Source organism: Heterocephalus glaber, unplaced genomic scaffold (genome assembly GCF_053883595.1).
Source record: "Heterocephalus glaber isolate CG9 unplaced genomic scaffold, H.glaber_assembly_v1.0 deba00001717, whole genome shotgun sequence".
Taxonomy (NCBI): Eukaryota; Metazoa; Chordata; class Mammalia; order Rodentia; family Bathyergidae; genus Heterocephalus; species Heterocephalus glaber.
Genome location: NW_028258431.1, coordinates 7,448 through 20,524, shown reverse-complemented (window position 1 = coordinate 20,524; position 13,077 = coordinate 7,448).

Genomic DNA, 13,077 nt, shown 5'->3' with positions numbered 1-13,077 from the left:
AGCAAGTCGCAGAAACTGGGATGCCTCTCCCCAAGAACTGGCTATAAAATTGACCAATGTCACTGTCTGACAGTCTCCCTGCTCTCCTGAAAGATTAATGGGACTGGTGTCCTCTACAGTTCTGGAAGGAAAATATCACACAGAGGCTGAGAAGGATCTAAGCAGACAGGCCTTGCTGAATGTCCCCTTCTTGATTTCTTACTGTTAGTTTACACCAATTTTGTCCAACTTCATTTCTACACAGCTGTTGGTGCTTCTCGAAAAAAAGTCGTTTCAACTGGATCCTTGAGTCTCCATTTCAGAAGGCTGCAGTGTCATAAAAATGTCCAGTCATCATGTTCTGCTCTTCTCCTGTTCATGTCTTTTGTTACAGAAGCGTAGGTCATGTTCTCTGCAATGCGTAAGGTGGAGCCATCACGCCTTTCCACCCCACACAGACACAATGTTGACCTGCATCAGGAGATGGTGCTGGTGGCTCAGCATGGGAAGAAAGGGCTTCGCCTCCTGGTTCCGAGGAGCTCGTCCTCTCTCACTCCAATGACAGGGCTGCAGGCGGAAGGCATAGCGTCCTCTGGGTCCTCATCATCCAGCAGCTCTACAGTGTCACTGTCAACCCACCAATCTCTGTGCGGCAGACCCAACTGTGGAGCAGCTCCCCTCTGGAAGCACACACCTCCACTGTCCAACCAGCTGCAACCCCACCCTCTCCAGTGAGGTCCGTCGGAGGAGCCACTCTCCTTACATGACTTCTGCCTTCAGGATTCTGCTTTCAGCCAACAGCATTCTTTAGAGTCCTCTTCTATTTCTTCTTAGTAGCAACCTTGATCCACAGTTCATAATGCTTTATGTTCAGTTTCCTGCCTTCGAATGACTGGATTATTGATGTGCGCTTTGTCTCCTGCCTGGAGTTTGACAGACAACATTTCCCAAATTCCTTTCATCACACTCTTGAAGAATCCTCATTTCAAAAGTGTATACTGGAATCCATCGGAGATCTGACATGGACAATACCAAAGTATCACAAATTTAATGACAGCACGAATTTATCTTGTTACAGGTCTAGAGGTCAGAATCTGAAGTGGGTAGTGTTGGAATAACACTGGGATGTTCGCAGGACTGTTCCTTTCTGGAGGCTCCTGAAGAGAAGGTGGGTGGGTCCTGGTCCTTGTTGGCTTCATGCCCACATCCCAGGCCCATGACCCTTACCTCTACCTTCAAAGCCAACACTGCTTGTCAAGTTTGCCTCATACTGCATCACAAGGGCTTCCTTGTTCTGCCTCCTGCCTCCATATCCATGGATACTCCTTGTTGCACAGGACACCCCTGAATAATCTAGTCATCTCCTCACTTGGTGGTCACTTTGGCTGATGATCTTAATTCCACAGGGGATCTTAATTTCACCTGCCTGTGGACTGTACCACACTCACAGATGCCACGAGTCATGATGTGGGTATCTGTGGGGAGAAGGACATCATGTTGCTCATCACAGCACCCAAAGCTGTGCTCCTAGGAGGGCCGGACATCCAGTTTTCCACTCCATGACACAGCATGGAAAGAGCTGTCATTTCCCAGGAGAATGAGGGGAAAGGCACATGTTTTGGGATGAATGTGTAGGGTGGAAGAGAGAGAAATCTGTGAAGAAAGCGAGAAAGGGGCCAAGGGGACATTATATAAGTACAACTGGGTGTAGGCCCAAAGCTGTGAGTCCTTGTCGTAAAATGGGAGAAAATCGGCTCCTGAGAAATAACACTGGAAACAATGTGCAAACAGCCGCTGTGGTAGTGGCTCTTAATTCTGAGCCACAGCAAAGACATATAAAATATTACTATCTGCTTTCTACATGTATGTTGTATAAAGCATGCTGTCCTCCCCATCAGACACATATCTCTCACCTCATATTGTGTTTGAAACATATCTAGAATTCCGTACCATAAATGGAGCATCTGTCTGAGAAGAGCAATTAAAAGTAAGAACTTTTCACAAGTTTGTTATGCCTGGATGCACGCAACTTAAAACTAAAAAAAAAAAAAAAAATCACCTTTGTAGTTTCATTTAGATTAATGCAGTTCATGCTTGCAAAAAAAAAATCTGATTTTATAGATGAATAATCAATCCTGCTGAACTCTCAAACAAGTTTTTGTCTTGTCAAAAAACAAGTTAGATGTACCTTGGAATACCCACTCTTTTGGGGCGGAGGAGAGAAAGATCAATTTTGTCTTGCTCTATTAGCATTTTGTTTCATCTCCCCTTCATTAAATTACTAAAACATCTAGGTAAGTTGATAGAGCCCCTTAACATGCAGTCCATACACAAGAATATCCAAAACAAAAAACAAACAAACAAAAAAGCAAGACATACATAGAGCTAAGCGAAAGAGATCCAGAAAATGAAATAGAGAAAAGAAATAGAGAAAGACAGAGAAAGATGTAGTCAAGCAGATAATGCTGTGTGTGGTGGCACACATCCATAATCCCAGGGTGAGGCTGATGGGTTGTAAGTTCAAGTCCAGACTCCGCAACTTAGTGACTTAGCTTTCTCAATCTAAACAAAATAAATAAAGGCTGGGGGATGTAGCTCAGTGTGAAGGTCATGGGTTTAATCTCTAGTACAGGGAGAGGGAGGGAGAGAGAAAGAGAGGGAGAATTTAAGAACATGCTTATTGTAGGCATGACTCTAAAATGGCCTCCATGGTGTTACTTGTACAAAGTATGATCAAAATATATGGTGTGTGTTTAATAAAAATAGTATTATGGTAAAAGACACATTGCCGTTAGCCCCTCTCCAAGCCCTCTGACTCACTCTGAGCACACTTCTCCCATCCTTCTGGCCACCTGCAGCAGCAGTTTCGGAAGTCCTCTTTTGTGAGTGTAGATTCATCCCCATGGAGCTTGCAGGTGAGAACAGAGCCCAGCTAACAAGACATCTGGGGTCTATGACACATGCAGATTCTAGAGCCTCTAGAACTACAGAAACAGAAAAAAACCTGTGTTCTCTTTGAACCAGAAAGGATGTGACCATTTGTTTTACATGAAATCACCTTACGTTTTTCTTACCCAAAAAATCATGCTTGGTAAAATATTTCAAATTAACTATTCTCGGATTTGTGTGAATTAGAAATTTTATAATACACATTTATTTTCTTCACCCTAACGCAAAAGTCTAAATTTGAAAACAGGCAGCTGAGTAGAGTTTAAATGGCTGTCTCCAAATCCACTCTTGATAATTAAATCAGGAAACCTGGAGTGTCACTGTGGTGATAAATTTATTATTCTGCATTTCTGCAAGTTAATTTCTCAAACATAGGAGGCAGTCACTACTGATGTGTTCTTGAGTTTCTGAATTACTGTGATGGTATTCATGAAGATGGGTGTAATTTAAATCTTTGATCCTGTTTCACATATGTGTGTATACATATGCATATGTCTCTGCAGGTTTATAAATATGTAGGATTATTTTCTACCAAATCAACCTTTAAAAAATTTTTGTGCAATGAATTCTCTACCATCTTGCTCAAACACAGTTCCCTAGAAGAGTCAGAAGGCATGAGATGAAGAGAAGTTCTCTACACTACTAAGTTACACTGTCTCTTAGGGAGTCACAATGGGTTAAGTGATTATTTCTCACCCAGACATTGAATATGACTTTCATAATCTTCCATTTGCTTTGATTCTACACAGTTTACATCTGTAAGACAAGCCCTATCAATAACACTCTCTCACCAGCTAGAAGCTGGATAAGACAAGAAAAAGCTTATGGGCCCTAGGGTATAATTTGAAGGGTGATGTGGTCCCTTACTGGTGCGGAATGAACTGCAATGGCATGTGACCACTGAATTAAACCACTCAGGTACAGGTGCCTATTTCTGATGGAAAGGGACATCGATTTCCAAACTGTAGTAAATATATCCCTTGGTCTAAGAGATGGTGAAGACAGGGAGGCCCCAGGAAGTATAAAGAGCTGCAGGTTTACACAGGGCATCCCCCTGTATTCACTGCTAAAACATGCTTCTCGATATTTTGACGCTGACATAAACAGAGTGGATTGGGAAGTATGGAATTCCAGTGAGTCCTTCTGGTATTAAGCATGGTTTTCACAGGAAGTGTGGTCTTACTGAGGGCTCACGTGTGGTCAGAGTTCGATGGAGGCAAGATCCAAAGCTGCAGGCAAGGAGAGCACAGAGAGGAGGTCTCTTTGAAAACAATGCAAATATTTTATTGAGCAGCTCCCATGCAGAGGCATTTTGCTAAGTACCAGGTAGATCACAATAAGGAATAACATGGCACCCTCACCTCAGAGCTCCGCCATCTGGGGCTGCAGATAAACACACATAATGGGACTGGGGACAATGCGGGTTCGGAGGATGCTATAATTCACTGAGACACAAAAGACCAGGAGGAGCTGAGATGTACAGCTGCGGTGCTATCACACACTAGGTGACTGTGGAAAACGACAGTGCATTGTGTATTACAGAAAGCCAGAAGAAAGCACCGTGAATATTTTCATTATAGAGAAATGATCTATGTTTGAGGACACACACATGCTTAACCTGGTTTGGACATTACACAATATATACCTATGTGCATGGAAATAAGGCACCCCATAAATATGTACAATTTCATGTATCAGTTAAAATGAATTTAGTAAACAAAATGGAGCTTAAACAAGGGCCTTTAAAACATGTTTCACAGCTGGAAGTTCCTGAGTAGAAACTGCTGTGTTTGGCAGATGGACAGATTTCCATGAGGCAGACGTGCTGGGTATGTTGGGAGGTTGAAGAATGAAGCTAAAGGAAGTTGAACTGCGGAATCTTAGTCTATAGAAGGAAGAAATAAAAGGACTGAGCTTTCCAACGATGACTGGGGTGATTTCAGCACGGATCCGGGTAGGGGGAAGACTGGCAGTGGAGACAATAGCCAGAAAGCAAACGTGACCCTTCTCGAGAGAAGTTATGAAGAGTGAGCAGAGAAAGGAAAAGATGGAGGCTGATCCTGTTAATATCTGAGAGATATAACGAGCAGAACTTTGCCCCTGAATGGCCAAGCGCTAAATGTTGAGAGTTGAGCTTGACCAACCTGACAATTAGATAACAGAGGATGTGCTCAACATGACGGATCATTAAACACTGGGTAACTATCATGTGTTGGGATCTTATTCACTCATAACCAAATACTCTTTTAAACAAAGCTAAAGATATTTCAAAACTGTAGTGAAGGAGCGAGAGAGTGTTTACAGTTTCATCTGAAGCAATAGGTTGTCAGGAGCCAAGTATGACATGCCTCCATAAATCGCCCTCTTGGTGACTGGTGAGTATAAATATGTCCTCAGATGACATAAGTGAGCCTGTCTTAGTGAAATGGTAGCTTGGCTCATCTCTATACTTCTTTATGATTAGTATTTAAGTTATTTCTGTTTTCTTTGCCTGTGCTTAAACTCTCTTCATCAACTATCATTTGTGCTAATGTAAAGACCAAGCCATTGCTTAGCCAATGTTTTGTCTTCCTTCTTGTAATGTATCTAAGCCTTTCTCCCTTACAGTAGGCTATTGCTTTAATGTTTTGTTTGTAATATTTATTTGCACATGTTCCTTCAATGCCATGCTGTGAAAAGAGTAAAATATTGTAATGGTTAATCTTGTCAAGTTCATTAGCTTGAGACACATAGGAGATCAGCAGGACGGAGTTCTGGGTGTGCCTGGGTGGGTGATAGGGGCCTACGCTGGTCCTGCCTTAGGTCCCTGGCCCCTGCCTCTCTGGCTCTTTCCTGGTCTCTCAGTTCCACAGATTTCATGAGTTGAGGAGCTTCCCTTCTCCACATACTTCTACCATGGTGTTTCTGCCTTTGACCCAGTTGCCTATGGACTGGAAACTCTGAACCTATCACCCACAATAAACATTTCCCTTTTTAGGGTTGTTTACATCAGGTAGTTGGTCACAGTGACACCAAGATGACCAATACATGTTTTTCTTTTTCATATTTAGCCATTAATAAGCCTTAGGTTCCTTGCTGAAACCAAAAGTACTTGACTGGTCATGAAAACCAGAAGGTAACATAAAATGGGGGTTCACTCTACACCCTGTATTTGTAGTTATCCTCTCATTTACATAACTATAGTCAAAGAGATATGTATAACTGTGTGATCCATAAATATGCAATTGATAAACTAATACAATCATGCTTCCTATGTCTCTTTCTCTTCTACCTTTTGGAGATTGTCCTATATTTTAGAGACCAAGTCTCTAATGACCATTATGTACTGAAAAGAATAAAGTCAATCAATCATTCATTTCTTAAATATTATTCAATAAGAGGTCGTTTACATGCTGGGGATATACCGACAAACACAATAGTGAACACCTCTGCCCTCATGGTGCTTACACACTAGTAAGGAAATAGAAAACTAACTGTAAAGACATAACAAGGAAGGTAGTAACAAGAGCTTGAAAGAAAAGTACACCAGGTTATGGAAGTGAAGAATGATGAGGACTTAGAATAGAATAGTATGGAAAAAAATATTTCTCTAGAAGTGAGAATCAAAGAATGAGTGCTGTAGGTATCTGGTGGTAAAATGTTCCAGGTGGAGATGCTCCCTCCAGTAAGCAGTAAGCAGAAACTCCCTGGAGCAGAATCAGATTTGGAAAACAGTGAGGTTCACCTATTAACAACAAGTAAAGGGATAGGAAGTGAGATCTGAGAATAAAGTCATGTGATAGATACTGGCAGGGACTTTAGATTTATTCTACTTGAGAAAAAAAACAAAAACAAACCCATGGACATATTTGTTATGATCGGCAGCCAGTAGAACCACTGTGTCTGCTGTACAAAGACAAAGGTAGAAAAGATAAGCAGTTAAGACACTGTTCATAGCACTCAAGGCGGGTGAGGGTGCTCATTTGGTAACTTGGTGTAGGGTGCAAAGAGCAGAATTCGTGGGAAGTGGCTCCCTCTGGATGCAGTTGGAAGACAGTCTACAAAATTTGTCCGTGAGTTAGATACAGAACGGAAGGGCAACGGGGAACTCAAAACTGGCCCAAGCTAACTGGGCTGAGTAACTGGAGAAAAGGGCTGTTGCTTGCTAAAATGGGGAAGGTTGTGGTAGGACTAAGATTCTTTTGTAGGAGGAACAGGGAAGGGATGGAAATCAAAATCTCTCACAGATGGACACTTTTGGTAAAGAAAGAATAATACAAACATAAGTCCGAATGTCTCTTTTGTATAAGCACCAGGATTACGGGGTTTGAGGCTCTCCTGGTACTTCCCAACGTGGCTGGGAAGAGGCAGTTTCTAAGCTCCCCTCAGGCCACAAACCTGCCTACCTGTCCTCCTCCTCTGAAACTCTCTAAGGTGCTTCTGCACTAGCATGCTTTCCACCTTCAGCAAGCTTCCACACGTCTTCAAGGCTCTGCAGAACACTCTCATCTTCTCTCAGTGACAGAAATCTATGGTTGCATCTTTAGGCCTCCTTCTCTCCAAAAATGGACCCAAGCAACAAGGTTAGGTGATGGAGTAGAGCCCATCCTGAGCTCGTCTATTACTTCCAAAGGATTTCTCTTCAATTATACTACTTGTCCTCAGAAATGTCTTTCCTAAGTAAGCCCCATATCAATTAGAGTCCTTTCCAAACACAACTTAGTGACAAAATATCCAGGAAGACAACTTAAAGCAGGAAAGGTTTATTTTGGCTCATGGATTCAGAGGATTCAGTCCATGGTCCCTTGACTCCACTGCTTCTGGGCCTGTGGGGAGGCAGAAACTGCAAGGTGGAAGGACATGGCATAGAAAACCTTTTTACCTCATGGCAGCCAGAAAGCAGAAAGGGAAAAAGCCCAAGAGCCTATGCTGGAGGCGTTCTTCCCTCTGCTTGTGGTCAATACGGGCCTTCACTATATTGAGTGGTGCGGGCCACATTCAGGGTCCTTTCTCTCTGGTCTTTATTCCCCACTTAGTACCAGAGTGCCTGCCTCAAACTCCACCCCTCTCTTGTTTCAGATCTCTCTGACTTCTCCATCTGGCACCAGCCACGTGAGAAAACTCTGCTGTGTTATCACTCCCATAATGGGGTTAGGATCCCTCTAATAATCTGCCTATTGACGTCAACTGATTAGAGGATAGAATTGCATCTGCCACGTATATAATGTGACATAATCATGAGAGCAGCAGTAGGGGGATCAGATGTCATAGGGCTCATTTAGAAGTCTGCCTGGCACACCTCCTAATGAAATCTTCCAAGCCAATACGTTTCTAATGAATGAGAGTATGACCTGGGGCCTGACACAGAAATGGAAAAGACCGAAAGAAAACACCAGCTAGTATTTTCTAAAGGAGACTCTCGCCTGATGAGACTCACCTTCAGATGGTCTTTGAATCTCAGCCTGGGTGTGCACGGGTGCGAGAGGGTGACACTACTTTCAAAATTGCAATGCCATCATGCCATAAACAACAAGAGCCATTGTACAATGGCGGAGGGAGAACATATGAGTAGGAAAGAGCTTAGCATCTGTAAAGATTTCATTTCTTCAACACCTGTGAGGAAAGAGCAGCCACCAAACACTGGAAATACAAGGTTTTGACTTTTTCCAACACAGTTACTCTAATGATCAAGACCAGATGTGTAAGGTGATCACTGCATTATAGCGAGTTGCATAAATCATGCCATTTGTCAGAGCAACACTGTAAGGAGATCCAGAGTGTGCCTACATGTGCTCAAAATATATTTTCTTTAACATATATTTATATATTCATTGGTATTCAGAGAAGGAAATTATACAAAGACTAGATGACTGTTTTTTTGTTTTTCTTTTAAAGTAACAATTGTAAATTACTTTTAAAAATAACAGAAAGGAAAGAAAAGGAATCAGTATGGTGTAGAATGCTCTGTGGTATCTGGAAATAATTGTTTCCCATCTCTCTTGTCTCATTAACTTACAACATAACTTTCAACAAGCTTTATGCCCTTCCCCAAACCACTGTCTTTCTCTGTTAGATACAAGAGCATACATGTGACTTATCACACTCTTCACTCACTTTCACCCTAAATAGGAAGGAAAAGGGGCACAGGGGAAGGAAGTGGGAGGGCTAGGGGAAAGGATAGAAGGGAATGGGATTAGTATGAGAAAATGGAAAAATAGGAACAAAATCTTTGTAAATAAGGAGGGATGGAGGAGTTGAAGGGAGGCTGGGCGAGGGTGAAAAATAAGAACCAAGAGAGACTATGGAAAGGTGCAAATTTCCAAATGATGATGTCAATATACTGTATACAAAATGTACCATATTATGAAATGAATAATCGATAATGCATAAAGAATAAGAGAAGAAAAGGTCCAAAGGGGTAGGGGTAGTGGGAGGGGCAGGGGAAAGGAAGGAAGGGAAAGGAAAAATGATGAGAAATGGAAAAAATGGAAATAAAGTCTTTGTAAATAGGGAAGGGTGGAGGGCGTGAAGGGAGGGCTAGGAATGGGGAAAAAATAAGAACCAAGATGCATTATGTAAAGGTACAATTCCCAAGGAGAAATGTAATTGTGTTGTATACCTACAATGCACCAATAAAAGAATTTAATAAAGAAAAAAAAATCATTAGCAAAGAATGCATCCTTGACTCAGTAAAATACCACAGACGCATGCATTCATTTTAACTATTTTGCAGCACTGTCTGAGAGGCCCAAGGACTCACTGATATCACCTAGTGTATTTAATAGAGTGTAAACACGCTACTTCCTTGAACACCTTGGCAGGACCAACTCACTTTGCCAACTGAAGGTCTTTGCTTTCCTTTGACCTCAATCAGTCCCTCTGCCTTTCATTATAATGGCCCCACACACCGACGGCTAACTGAACTATTTTATTGCCTTAATTTCTATCCCAGGACTGCTGTTTTATAGGACCACAATCTAATTGATTCAATGTCCTGCACAATCCTGCAGTGATTAGAGCCTTACGTTCTTGCTCCACTCAATCTTCCACGCTCTGTAACTGAGGCCAGACCCAGAAGGAAGAAGACTAATTATATGACTTTGCGTTAAAGAGGTGAAATCAACAGTTTCCCACTCGGCTTACTCTCTGTGTGGAATTCGAATGCTTTTCAACCACCTGTTGTTTGATTATGTAGAAAATTTATCAAAAGCCTTCACTGTATTAGTCTTGTCTTACTAAATTTAAGTAAAAACAAAACCTAGGCACAGGATTCTTTGAACACAGAGCAAGTTTTTATAATGTACAAGGCTCAGAAGAACAAAGATATAGCCGACTGGGTTCTAGATGACTTTCACTATATTTTATACATAAGTAGGACTTTTTTTTCATCTTTTATTTTCTGGTGGATGATTGCATTGGGATAGTGACAGAAAATATTTGACTTGTGGTTGAAATCTTCATGTGATAGCATTCCACATTGACATATGTTTTCTGTTTTCAACTCTGGTCTCTAAATGAGTCAGATACTTTTATTTTTTACTATGAATGTTCATGAAATGCATGTTCCTAGGCTACTTCTGTATATTTGTGCATATACATAATTACACATAACACATGCATAATATATGTATGAGCTATGAATATGTGAAACACATGAACAATACGTATCTGATTGCATATGTACATATATAACATAGATATGAATATGTAAATCATAAATTGATGTGATAGGCATGGTGGTGCTCACTTGTAATCCCAGCACTCCAGGAGGCTGAGGTACAAAGATGGCAAGTTGTAGCCCAGCCCGGGTAACTTAGCAATTTAGGGAGATCCTATCACAAAATCATAATATATACCTAAAATGTACCAATAAACTTAATGAATAAAAAAAGAGCTTGGGATGCAACTCAGTGCAAAGGCTCTGGATTCAATCTCCAGCCCGTCCACCAAAAAAAAAGAGGAAAAACAATATAGGAATGCAGTTCACTATAATATACACTAAAAGTCAATGAAAATACTGACCAATGATATGTTCCTGGTGAGGTTCAGTAAGAAAGTCATCTAGAAATATTTATTAAATAGCTATTTCTTAAAGTAAGGCAGCACCAGACAAAGGAGTAGAAAGATAAAAGTTTTTTTTCTGTTTCGGTTCAAACTGTCTCTCCACTGAATGATATTCTTAAAGAGTTGCTGAAAACAATTACAGAAAAGATCTGGTCAGGCTTCTGCAAAACTCTATTAAAGCTGACTCACTGAGCTGGCAGGAACCTTCATTCTTTTTCCCTGTTCTCTTGGCAACTTCGATGTGCTAGAAATGAAAGAAGTGATACCTGACTGCACGGGACCCACGAAGAGGTGACCAGGATGGATGCTATTGGCTAGAGGCATGCAGCAGCAAGACAGAAGGCTCTTGGCCCAAGATGACTGAGAGGAATGGACACCCCACGGCAGACCTCCATCTGGATATCCCTTACACATCCCTCTCCGACTGAGCCACTGCAGTCCTCTCACGTTGAGGCTGCAGCCATCCAAGTCTATCTGAAGCGATCTTTAATGAAAATCTCCTTCAACATCTGTCACATGCTACAGAATCCACAGGAACGTCTTCCTTTCCGTCTACACCCTTCATCTGCCATGCTTCTTGTAACCTCTCCATCATTGTAGCTTGACATACTTGATCCATTTGTCTTTCTCCATTTTTCTTGATCCTTGGAGAAAAAATCTAATTCTAGGGTCTACTATTTCCACCTCTACGTATTCACCTGATTCATGCTATCTTTCATTATCATATACACTATGCTTATTGTGTTCCTCTGTTATTATAGAAATGACTAGAAAAAACATCTCCAGGGACTCTTGGTCTCTGTCCCTGAATATAATTATTAAATGGTCAAGCTCTCCATTGCAAAACACTACTTCCTTTTTTATTTTTTTACTGTCACTTTTCTTTTTTGGTTTGTGCGTTTGGTAAACTATCTAACCTAAACTTGCTTCTCTGACAGTTGAAAGTCACACAAAACAAGACAATATCATATGAAGTAATAAAGGAAAGAACTAATATGGAAACAATATGGATGGATTCCTAATTCATCGTGCCAAAGGAAAGAAGACTAACAAGAAAGGCGAAATATTCTACTACTCAATTTATAGGAAACTGCCAAAGTGGAAAAACCATGGGGAAAGAAAAGTAATCAACATATTCGGAACCCAGGAAGATGGCAGAGGGAATTGATCCCAAAGGGAGATGAGGAAGGTTTGGAGGAGAGTGTGACTCTTCTAACACTTGGCTGTGGTTGTGGTTACACAAATGTATTTGTATTTTTGCTTACTCGCTGACTGAACTTTATCATGAATGAATTGTATTGAATGTATATTATACCACAAGACATCAGTTTTTAAAGAGTCATTCAGAAGTTGAAGAAGAAAGAAAAGCAACTTTTCAGTTGGCTCCAGCTGGTTCATTTCATTTGCACTCTGCCTACTATATATTAAAAGAGGCCTCTCAACACAGAGACCTAAGGATAACTGAGAAACCATAGAGGCTTATGCCAAGTAGCTCATATGACTATGCATAAAAACTCTAAAAAATTAGTTGTTTAGGAAGTAAAGCCACTCTAAAATTTTGGAGTTAAAACAGTTGGGGTTTTTTTTGCAATTCTGTACTGTGGATTGAACCCAGGACCTTTACACTGAGCTACATCCCAAGCCTTTTCGATTTTTTTTAAGATAGGGTCTCATGAAGCACTAAGGTACCTGCGCTCAACTCAAACTGGTGTTTCTCTTGCCTTACTTTCCCAGACTGCTAAGATTATAGGCATGTGCCACTAAGCTGAGCTGGGGATAAAACAGTTTTAATAATCTATATCAATTAAATATTCCTCCTTCGCACATTGTATATTTGTTCAAACAGTTAAAAATACCATAGGTATCTAATTATATTCCAGCAAGCATAATTCCATCTGCATTAGATTGCAATTTCATTGGACATCTACAATTGTCAATATACAACATTATATTTACAATGTTATGTTACCAATACAAATTTTCCAAAGTGTCCAAGGGCTGGGGCTGTATAGCTGTAGTAGAGCACTCGCCTAGCCTGTATGTAACCTTGGGTTCGATCCCCAGGACAGAGAGAAAGTGAGAAAGGGATTTTATGGCAATAAAACA